Source organism: Chiloscyllium punctatum, chromosome 9 (genome assembly GCF_047496795.1).
Source record: "Chiloscyllium punctatum isolate Juve2018m chromosome 9, sChiPun1.3, whole genome shotgun sequence".
Classification (NCBI taxonomy): Eukaryota; Metazoa; Chordata; class Chondrichthyes; order Orectolobiformes; family Hemiscylliidae; genus Chiloscyllium; species Chiloscyllium punctatum.
Genome location: NC_092747.1, coordinates 97,584,897 through 97,596,961, shown reverse-complemented (window position 1 = coordinate 97,596,961; position 12,065 = coordinate 97,584,897). Strand labels below are relative to the sequence as shown.

General features: G+C 41.8%; 1 long non-coding RNA gene across 1 annotated transcript in view; it reads right to left on the bottom strand.

The window, feature by feature from the left end:
- LOC140481024 (uncharacterized) overlaps positions 1–11,803 on the bottom strand; it is a 36,768-nt gene extending 24,965 nt beyond the window's left edge. The window contains exons 1-2 of the long non-coding RNA XR_011961459.1: positions 11,549–11,803; positions 5,975–6,111 (exon numbers count right to left, since the gene is read on the bottom strand). This is a non-coding gene — a long non-coding RNA (uncharacterized lncRNA). The remainder of the gene's footprint in view (positions 1–5,974; positions 6,112–11,548) is intronic.
- Between the last annotated feature and the right edge of the window lie 262 nt (positions 11,804–12,065).

Genomic DNA, 12,065 nt, shown 5'->3' with positions numbered 1-12,065 from the left:
CACTCTGACCCCCTTCTCATCCCTGATGCACATCGACCATTCAGCTATTCATTGTATTCTGTAGAGTCTATCATCGTACTTACAGGACATGTAATGAAGCAATGTTTCCTCTCCTCCCATATCACGCTTGGAAGTTCCACAACCGATGGGATGCTTTTGACTAGCATTCTCCTTGTTTTAAGTCATTGCCACTAACCTGTATCATTTAGATGTCAATTTCAGATTTGCAAGCACCATGGTATAAATTGCCTTTGATTAATATTTGAACCCTAAGCAGGCTCACTCTGCCTGCATTGCAATTGAATGATGAAATCTTTGCAAATTAAGTGTGGCTTTTTTTAATTTCAAAAATCTCATTGTGTTCACAAAAACATCTTTATATACATATATAGTCCTTAAAGCAGTTCGGTTCTCTACAGGAGCATATGAAGAAACAAACAAATATTGAAGTTTGACTCTCCCCAGCAAACAAGCCAAAATCATTTCTTACTTGTACACTAACATATATTTGAGGCATTGGGAAGATCTGATAACTGAACAGACCACCATTTAACTTTGACAGAAAGATCGTAAATGGTGGTCTTTTCCTACAGTTTCCTTGGAGGCAGCTGTCCCAAGTTTCAGTACATCCCTCAGCGTATCGTTCTTGCAATTGCCAGTCTGCAACACTCGGTCGAGGTCAACTCCTTACAAATTAAATGTAGCTACAGTTTGCAAATGCATACTTCATGTATTTGCCTCTTCAATGTACTAGTGTCCAGCAGATGTGGTACTTTTACTTTCACGCATCAAGGTGACACCAACGGCACTCACCCTGGATATTGTCCAGCCATTTTCCAGTAAGTTTGCATTCAGAGAACAGCAAATGATACTCATAATGGACGTAGTCAGCATTGGTTTCACCTTTGCCTCCAACTGTGCTCTCTGTCACCTGAACACCAATGTTACACCGTAATAATGTATACCCTGTTCTTGTATTCTCCACCTCTTGAGGCCAAGATAAAGGTCACTGCCAGTAAGCCCCTCTTGTAGCTTAACATGCTTTTCATGCCGTTGAGCCTAGTTACCATATACCTTGAAGGCCCACACCACCATTCTCGCCCCCATCTCGAGACATGTCTCTTCTTCCCCTCCTAACCTTGATTCCATCACCATTTTTGGCAATCATTCTCCCTGCTATCATCAGACTGACCATTTACTCATTTCCCTGACTCCATGACGTCGGTGGTGAGCAAGTTATTGGAGAGAATCCTGAGGCACAGGATGTACATGTATTTGGAAAGGCAAGGACTAATTATGGATAGTCAACATGGCTTTGTGTGTGGTAAATCATGTCGCACAAACTTGATTGAGTTTTTGAGGAAGTAAGAAAGAGGATTAATGAGGGCAGAGTGGTAGATGTGACCTATATGGACTTCAGTAAGGCATTTGACAAGGTTCCCCATGGGAGACTGATTAACAAGGTCAGTTCTCTCAGAATACGTGGAGAACTAGCCATTTGGATACAGAACTGGCTCGAAGGTAGAAGACAGAGGGAAGTGGGTTGTTTTTCAGATTGGAGGCCTGTGACCAGTGGAGGGCTATAAGGATCGGTGCTGGGTCTGCAACTTTTTGTCATTTACCTAAATGATTTGGATGCGAGCATAAGAGGTACAGTTAGTAAGTTTGCAGATGACAGTAAAATTGGAGGTGTAGTGGACAGCGAAGAGGGTTACTTCAGATTATAACAGGATCTTGACCAGATGGGCCAATGGGCTGAGAGGTGGCAGATGGAGTTTAATTTAGACAAATGCGAGGTGCTGCATTTTGGGTAGGCAAATCTTAGCAAGACTTATGCACTTAATGGTAAGGTCCTAGGGCATGTTGCTGAACAAAGAGGCTTTGGGGTGCAGGTTCATAGCTCCTTGAAAGTGGAATCGCAGGTAGATGGGATAGTGAAGAAGGCATTTGGTATGCTTTCCTTTATTGGTCAGAGTATTGAGTACAGGAGTTGGGAGGTCTTGTTGCGGCTGTACAGGACATTGGTTAGGCCACTGTTGGAATATTGCATGCATTTCTGGTCTCCTTCCTATTGGAAAGATGTTGTGAAACTTGTAAGGGTTCAGAAAAGATTTCCAAGGATGTTGCCAGGGTTGGAGGATTTCAGCTATCGGGAGAGGCTGAACAGGCTGGGGCTGTTTTCCCTGGAGCACCGGAGGCTGAAGGGTGACCTTATAAAGGTTTACAAAATTGAGGGGTATGGATAGGGTAAATAGGCAAAATCTTTTCCCTGGGGTCGGGGAGTTCAGAACTAGAGGGCATAGGTTTAGGGTGAGAGAGGAACGATATAAAAGAGGCCTCAGGGGCAACTTTTTCACGCAGAAGGTGGTATGTGTATGGAATGAGCTGCCAGAGGAAGTGGTGGAGGCTGGTACAATTGCAACATTTAAGAGGCATTTGGATGGGTATATGAATTTGGAGGGTTATGGGTCGGGTGCTGGCAGGTGGGACTAGATTGAGATGGGATATCTGGTCAGCATGGATGAGTTGGACCAAAGGATCTATTTTCATGCTGTACATCTCTATGACTCTATGACTCTATTCGGAGTTATCATTCCCAGACTGAGTAGGTGACTGACCATGGCCAAATGCCTGGTCTGTGTGCAGAGACTATCCCACCCAATTTCTGCCATGCAGGCAGCTGGCACGTGCTGTATGAGTTGCATGTCGTAGAGCAAGATTTCTTATGTAATTCTATCACAAATCTTACCATAGCATACATCATGCAAGAACTCAACTTGTAGTCTTGTTTACAACAGGATATCAAAATTGGGAACTTAACATTTAGGGATATTTGACCTTTCGGAGACAGGAGGGAAGGAATGGGCAGCACTGTCAATAAGAGATTATTTGAGGACAGTTGTGAAATATGATCCAGACTCAAATGATACAAAGTCCATTTTGGTGGAGGTAAATAACAGCAAGGGAAAGAAAACATTGGAGTAATGTATAGACCAGTGCTTGGGAGCCTCCTGTGAAGCGCTTCTGTGCTATTTCCTCCGGTTCACAGGAAGCGCTTCACAGGAGGCTCCCAACCACTGAGGATGTCACCTAGACAGGGGACAAAACGTTTGCAAGACAAATTCCCAGCTCGGTGAACAGAACCACAACAACGAGCACCCGAGCTACAAATCTTCTCCCAAACTTTGTATAGACCAGTAGATACACTGTAAGAAAGGATATAAATCAACAAATAATTAGAGCTTATAAAAAGAATAGAGAAATAATTATGGCTGACTTTAAACATGATGTTGATTAGGTCAATCAAGTTGGAAAGCATCGCTATGACAATGAATTCATAGAGTGCATTAGGATAATTTCCAATAACAATATATCATGGAAACAACCAGGGAGCAGGCTAACAAAAAAAAATTGCTGGGAAAAGTCAGCAGCATCTGTGTGAAAAATCAGAGTTAATATTTTGGATCCACTGACCCTTCTTCAGCATAACGCAATTTCTGTTTTTGTTCTGATTTCCAGCATCCACTGATCTTTGGGGTTTTTTTTGTTTATTAAGCTAGACTGTGCATAAACCTGAGACCTTATAACAATGCAAATAGTTTGCATTGTTAATAAATTTCAAGAGATCTGTTTCAATAAGAACTAAGACTTCATGTTCTATGCTACATGGGCTAACATACAAGGAAGCACTCAGTCTATATCATATTGACAGTGATGTTTAACCAGAGAAACTATCCCATTACACAAATGTTACCCTTAGTCAGCCAGTAATATACTTTGAATTTGCAATCTGAAACATGTAATTTTCTCTGCTGAGAATTGAAAAGTGTAAATCAAACATAACATTTGTTGCTTGTCTATCTATCACAAGTGGAACATAACTATTATAGTTTGATGTTTCATTATTCAGTCATGTTTTAAGTAATCAATTTTTCCTAAGATCATGTTTGTCCTTTTTTTGTACTTGTGGATAATGGCTTCAAAATGGCAATCACCCAAATGATTATCCATCTGTTACTGTTAGAACTTCATGCATAATAGCTTCATGTCGAAGAACAACTTTTCATTTTATATTTTGGTAATCCACAAAAGAAAACCTTAATTCCTTCTTGCTGAATAATTTGGGGCTTTGTTTCTTGGTTAACCCTTTCTGTCTTCCAAAAGTTATGGGGCCCAACATGTTCAGGAAATTGTTGGGATGTAGGTGGAGTCGATTGGGTATAGGCACAATTGGCAATTGGGAAGGCCTAGAAGTTTCCCTGTTCAATCCAAATGTGAACTTCGCTTGAAGAAATACCATCTCTTCGGGTTACCTCTTGGCCCTGGTATCTTCTCCTGTTAAGTTAAAAGGCTTCCTTACATAATCTACCAGTTAGTATGATCATTGGGTCCTCAAAGCATTTTCAAACCCTAACATGGATTTAAAGGTTGATTCAGCCAAATTTGGACAGGTGTCTTCCATCAGGTTACAATTCGTGTTGTTGAGTTTCTCTCATCTTTCCTGTGTGTATGTAACATGGATGATTTTAACTCTACATACCCTCTGTAGAGCAGTTAAAATCACTCTTATGGTTCGTATTATAGTGAAACAGCTATGAAATTGTCATATTTTCAAAATTATTGGGAGTTAGTTTGACATGATTTTTTTTTGGTTAGGATCAGAGTGGTGCTGGAAAAGCACAGCAGGTCAGGCAGCATCTGAGGAGCAGGAAAATCGACGTTTCAGGCAAAATCCCTTCATCAGGTTTGCCCGAAACATCGATTTTCCTGCTCCTCAGATGCTGCCTGACCTGCTGTGCTTTTCCAGCACCACTCTGATCTAAACTCTGGTTTCCATCAACTGCAGTCCTCACTTTTGCCTATGATTTCTTTTATGTCATCTGGACTTCAACTTTGCTCCCTGTATTTTATCCATCACAAGTTGCATCCACTTTTTCTGAAGGGCTTTTGCCCGAAACGTCGATTTTCCTGTTCGTCAGATGCTGCCTGACCTGCTGTGTTTTTCCAGCACCACTCTGATCTGATTTCCAGCATCTGCAGTCCTCACTTTCGCCTAGTCCATTTTTTCTATGTCTAGCTTTAGAATTTGTGCTTAATTAAGGAGCTGAGTCTATATAAAAGATGGTTAATATATGGTAAATCACCTCAAGAAGATTTTGACCATTGCTACTTCATTTATTGTTTCTTAAAGTAAGCATTCAGCCATTGTGCTAGGAGTTATCATGATGTTAATGAGCTGAACTTCCACCATATTTCAGGACTGGGAAGAAATCACAAGGGTGTGAGACAGGGGCCTTACCACACATGTGCTATTCAAATGATTTTCAGGTCTTTCACTTTATGCATTGCTAAATCTCTCTCTCTCTCTCTGTTCCAAATCTCTAACTGTTTGAATTATACTTCTTCACGTTGTGTTTTCTTTTGCAGAGTAAGCTATTTCACATTTATTGGCAGCAAACTGTATCTGCCACCCCCTGCCAACCAAGTTTCAATCTTTTAAACATTTCTGTCAGCTTGAAATGCTTTGAATTTGGCATTACCTTTGATTGCATTCTTTTGTGCCTCTTTTCCAAAACATTCCAATCAATCAAAAGCAAACAAGATCCCAGCACAGCTGAAGCAGAGCATTATCACATCTTCCCAATTTACCACGACTCTTTATTTCTTGCCCCCTGTCCTTCACTGTTTTAAATCAAAATTAAAATTCCTTTCAATAAAAATTACGAAGGCTAGGTGGTACAAGCTTTTGGGAGGTGCCAGGGTAAGGTAATATAATTAGCCATGCAGTCTAGGCATACCAGAAAGAGCAGTAAAAGAACATATTTTGAAATCCATTTCATATTATATCTCTTAGAGAACAGGTGCCCACAGTACCAGGTTCCAGCATCTAATACAAAAATGTTACAGTATAGCACTGAGTCTGAAAGTGCACAAAATAGGGAATAAGCAGTGGAAAGTAAAGAATGTGACTCACATGTTTTACAGAGACCCTTGAGTTCAACAACCACAAGTCCATTACCTGGATGGCTTTCAGCTCAATAAGGTGTCATGGGCTACAGCTGCGACCACCCTCTTTGATTCTGCAAGTGCTACCACTCTTCACATGTAGCTCTGTATGAAAATAAGATGGATAAGAAGACAGATTGAGATCTATTTTCTCAAAGTATCTGAGGATGTCATTTGCCTTTCACACTGAGAACATTCCCAAACTATATAAATCCAGTACCCTTACATTATGGCAAAGATCTGGTCATTTATCTGCAGTTACGTGGAGCAGCTATAAACTGTGCTTATCCTGGACATGATTCAGAGATGCCAGTGTTGGACTGGGGTGTGCAAAGTTAAAAATCACACAACACCAGGTTATAGTCCAACAGGTTTAATTGGAAGCACACTAGCTTTCGGAGCGACGCTCCTTCATCAGGTGATTGTGGAGGGCTCGATCGTAACACAGAATTTATAGCAAAAAATTTGCAGTGTGATGGAATTGAAATTTTACATTGAAAAATTGATTGTCTGTTAAGCCTGTCATCTGTTAGAATACAGTGATAGTTTCACTTCTTTCATGTGTAAATCACAAAACCTTTTTTTTAAGATTTGGAGATGCCAGTGTTAGACTGGGGTGTACAAAGTTAAAAATCACACAACACCAGGTTATAGTCCAACAGGTTTAATTGGAAGCACACTAGCTTTCACTAGCTTCAGGAGCGTCGCTCCGAAAGCGAGTGTGCTTCCAATTAAACCTGTTGGACTATAACCTGGTGTTGTGTGATTTTTAACCTTTATTTTAAAGTTGCATTCTCGGGTTAGCTGTTAATAATGGTGATAGCTAGACAATATGTTGAAGGTGTTAGCCCCCTGTGTTCTCTGTCTATGACCTGATGTTTAGATTGATTCTAATCTAAAAAGTGAGATAACAGGGTTTTACATAAATTCATGCAGTTTTTGAGCTCAGAGTTCTATGTGGATGTATGCAGTTTTTGAGCAAAGTGCAATGTAACTCTGCAAGTACAAATTCACCACACAAAATATATGTGTGCATGTGGGTCTTTGTCTCTGTGTGTGTGTCTGTCTGGGGTGGGGGTTGTGAGTGTGAGAAAATATGTGTGTGTGTGTGTGTGTGTAGTGAGTGCAGAGTGTCTTAAGTCTGTGAGGGGGTGCATGTGTGGGAGTGTGTGTGTCTATAAGGGTGTGTGTGGGTGTCTGTGTGCACGTCTGTGTGTACCTGTGCCCGTGTGTATGTTAGAGTGTGTGTGTGTAGGAATATCTGTGTGTGTGTATAGTGCAATGGTGGTCACCTGTAATGTGACATGATCCCAAAGTCCCAGTTGAGGCCCTCCCTATGGGTACCGAACTTAGCTATCAGCCTCTGCTCGGCCACTTTCCTCTGCTGCCTGTCCCGAAGTCCACCTTGGAGGATGGTCACCCGAAGGTCCGAGGCTGAAGGTCCTGGACCACTGAAGTGTTCCCCAACCGGGAGGGAACTCTCCTATCTGTTGATTGTTGTGCGGTGCCCATTCATCCGTTGTCATAGCCTTTGCTCGGTTTCCCCAAAGTACCATGCCTGACAAATCTGCTAGAATCTGTTCGACCAAGGAGGGCCAATGGATGTTATCTACCTGGACTTCAAGAAGGCCTTTGACAAGGTGCCGCACAGGAGGCTACTGAGTAAGATAAGGGCCCATGGTGTGAGAGGCAAGGTGCTAGCATGGATCATGCTTGGCTGTCTGGCAGAAAGTAGTGAGTGGGGATAAAAAGATCTTTCTCAGGATGGCATTTGGTGACAAGTATTTGGTGACAAGACTCAGTATTGGGCCCACAATGTTTCACTTATACATTAACGATCTAGATGACGGAACTGATGGCATTCTAGCTATGTTTGATTAGATTAGATTAGATTACTTACAGTGTGGAAACAGGCCCTTCGGCCCAACAAGTCCACACCGACCCGCCGAAGCGTAACCCACCCATTCCCATACATTTACCCCTTTACCTAACACTACATGCAATTTAGCATGACCAATTCACCTGATGTGCACATCTTTGGACTGTGGGAGGAAACCGGAGCACCCGGAGGAAACCCACGCAGACACGGGGAGAATGTGCAAACTCCACACAGTCAGTCGCCTGAGTCGGGAATTGAACCCGGGTCTCTCGCACTGTGAGGCAGCAGTGCTAACCACTGTGCCACCGTGCCGCCCACAAAGATACAAAGATAGGTAGAGGAACGGGTAACATTGAGGAGGCAGGGAGGCTGCAGAGGATTTGGACAAGTTAGCAGAATGGGCAAAGAAGTGGCAGATGGAGTAAAATGTGGGAAAGTGTGAAGTCATGCACCTTGGTAGGAAGAATAGAGGCATGGATTGTTTTCTAAATGGGGAGAAAATTCAGAATTCTGAAGTGCAAAGAGACTTGGGAGTTCGAGTCCAGGATTCTCTCAAAGTAAACTTGCAGGTTGAATCAGTATTTAGGAAGGCAAATGCAATGATAGCATTTATTTTGAGAGGACTTGAATATAAAAGCACGGATGTACTTCTGAGGCCCTGTATTGCTCTAATTTGACCACATTCAGAGTGCTGTTCAGTCTTGGGTCCCATATTTCCAGAAGTTTGTACTAGCCTTGGAGCGTGTTCAGAGAAGGTTCATGAGACTAGTCCCAGGAATGAAAAACTTAACATATGAGAAACATTTGAGGACTCTGCGTCTGCACTCAATGGAGGTCAGAAGGATGAGGGATGGAATCTAATTGAAAATTACAGAAAACTAAAAGGCCTGGATAGAGAACATGTTAGGAAGATGTTTCCACTGGTAGGAGAGACTAGGACCCAAGGGCACAGCCTTAGAGAAAACCTTTTAGAATGGAGTTAAGGAGAAATTTCTTCAGCCAGGGAGTAGTGAATCTATGGAATTACTTGCCACAGAAAGCTATGGAGGTCTGGTCATTGAGTATATTTAAGACTGAGATAGATAGGCTCTTGAGTATCAAGGGATCAAGGGTTACGGGAATAAAGCTGAAGAATGGGGTTGAGAAACCTATCAGACATGACTGAATGGCAGAGCAGGTGCAATGAGCTGAATGGCCTGATTTCTGCTCGTGTATCTCATGGTCTTACGAAGGGGGGGGGGGGGAGTAGAATACAGTAGGGTGGAGTCCCAGGTTGGGTATAGTATTGTGTTATGCATTGGGTGTGGGGTCATGGAATTTTATGGCACCGTTGATGCATATAACTGGAGGGTCATAGTGACATTGGCACAGAAAATGGTATTGGCTTTGAAGGGACAGCAAGCATGTGGAGGGTAATGGTTACAGGGTCAAGGGTAATGATGGGAGGTAGAAAGGTAAGAGTGCACATATGAATAGTTTTATTGGGTTGGTTAAGGAATTTGGAGTGGTTGGTGTGTCACTGAGGAGGAGAGGATGTGTGGACAAAGTTTGATGAGTGACTCACACCATTTCTTGCAACTAGTCTTGAAATTGCAACAGATTCAAAAGTACAATTCCTTGTGTTTGGAAGCATGGTTTTGGATGGGTGGCATTATTGGTCAGCACAGTTGGCCATATAAAAAGACCATCATAAGTTTAACACACATGAACAATGGTTGCGAGTGCCAGTTGGACTGGAACATTACCTCTATAAGATTGAAATCTTCCTGTGCCTGGAAGGAAAAATCCTGCCAGCCCCTGGAACAAGCAAGCCCGTACGCATGTAATGGAATCTGCATGTATTTGTAATGTAACAGGGAGTCACACATGACAAACTGGCATATGTGGGAGCAATACCTTGCAAAGAGCTCTGTCATGCGGTTGCCAGTAAGACATGCAATAACTCGGCTACTCTCACTGCTCAGGCAGCACCAACAGAGGGATGAAGGTTAGGTCGCTTTCCAGGTTCATCCCAAGCATCCAACTTTACAAATAACTTCTGAGGATTAATCCCACAGTCTTGTCATGATACTCAGTGATGCCACTGCTAATGACATATCCCAATATATGGTGTATCCACATCATTAATTGAAAACAAAGTTCAATGCACCCAACAATTGCAATAACTAACATCATAATGAGAATACAGTGAATATGAATAAAGTGAAATTAAATGTATATCTACAAAGAAGAATCATCTATACAAAGATTAGAAACCTGAGCTACCTTTGTACCATTATAATTTATTAATCTTTCTATTTCTATTACTACACCAAAATGCAGCACTGATATCCATAGATGATGTAGAAGCAATCTACTGATTGCTATTCTGCATTGCCTGAAATGATCTTGGTGGATGTCCTTTGGTAGTGGGAGACAGAGAAGACTCCAACTTTCAGGAGGGCCAGATCTCATGTATCCTTGGCTTAAACTATTGGAGGTGATGAAGTCACTGGCAGAGCGTTAGTAGAGTGGCAGGCCCACGCTTGGAGTGCCCTGGGTTGAACCCTCTGAATGGCCTTGCTGGCAGTTTTCCATCTTTCAATGTGCAATGATGCCACCCTGATTCCTGAGGAGAAGGCATGCCTAGAGGAGGTTAATATGCTTTGTCCCCTCTTCCCTAGCCACTAGCTAGGGGAACACAAGATGTGTGTGCAGGTTGTGACATAACCTTCAAGCAGCTGCTTGCTGTTGAACAGGGGGCCATCATTCCTTCATTGTCTTTGTAACCATGAGAGGTCACAATCTGATGTTTTGATCTGCCTCTTCCCCTACTTGGAAGAGCTGTTGATTAAGGTTCTCTTCACACCATATGTGTAGTATCCCATCGGCCATCCTCTCCAGAAAGCCATTCAATTTATATTCACAGCATTTTTGTTTGAATCATCCCTCTTCTTACGAGAAATTAAAAGCACATTTTGAATTTCAATTTAAAAATGTCCAGAGACTTTGCATTCTTAAGACTGGAGCATGTAGAGTCGGGGTACAAGTAGCAGAATGGATGTAGTCACTAATGAATTGAATGAGTAAATTCAGGTGTTTTTTTTGTCCAAAGAGTTGCGAGAAAATGGAACTCTCAACAAGTAGTAAATGAGCAAGACAGCATAGACATATTTTGTTGTTTAAGGTTGTTGTCAGATCAGATGTTAAAACTTCAAATATCTCAAACTCAAACCAGAAACCTTTACTTGCATGTTTAAATGAAATTCAGACAAGGCTTGTGTTGTCAACCTGCTTTGAGGGGAAGTTTTAGCAATTTAGATATTCTAACGAGATTCGAAGCATCTGAGTTAACATAATTTGCAGTTTTACTTAAGATCTGCTGGGATTGCTAAACTTTCGAAGACCGAGCAAAGAGATATGAGGATAGCTTTGAGATTAGTGCCTCTAATAGTATTGCTGAGGTCTAGGATTGCAGAATCATAGAAGTATTACTGCACAAAAAGTTCGACCTGCCAAAATGATTCAGTGTCTTTCTATTATCTCTTCCCCATACACCTACACATTGATGATTACTTGAATAGAATGTCCTTTTGAATGTCCCAACTGAGACTGTATCCACCTTACTTGCAAACAATGCATTCCAGACTCTAACCATGTGCTGTGTGAAAATGAATTTCTCACCTCAGATTTGCTTCTTTTGCAATCCATTTTACGATGGTGCCTTCTGCTTCTTGATCCAGACTTGTCACAATTTTGAAGACTTCTATCAAATCTTCCTTCAGCCTTGGCCAAGGGAAATCTCCCAAGGAAAATAATCCTAACCGCTCCAATCTATCCTGTAACTGAAGTTTCTCAACCCTGGAACATTGTTCTTATGAAACTCTCCTGCATTCTGTCACAGTGTTCATATCCTTTTTGAAATGTGGTGCCCAGAGTTGTGCACAGTACGCCAGCTGAGATCTGATTACTGTTCTTAAATGAGTTCACATCACCTCCTTATCTCTATTAATACAGCTTTGGATACTGTATGCTTTATTAACTGCGCTCTCCACCTACCTGCCACCTTTAATCACTTACGCATATGTACACCCATACCCCTCTTTTCCTGCACATTATAAGATTGGCTACTGTAATATTACACTCTGTCTCTATGTTTTTTCTACCAAAATGTAACACATACTTCTCCACATTGAACATC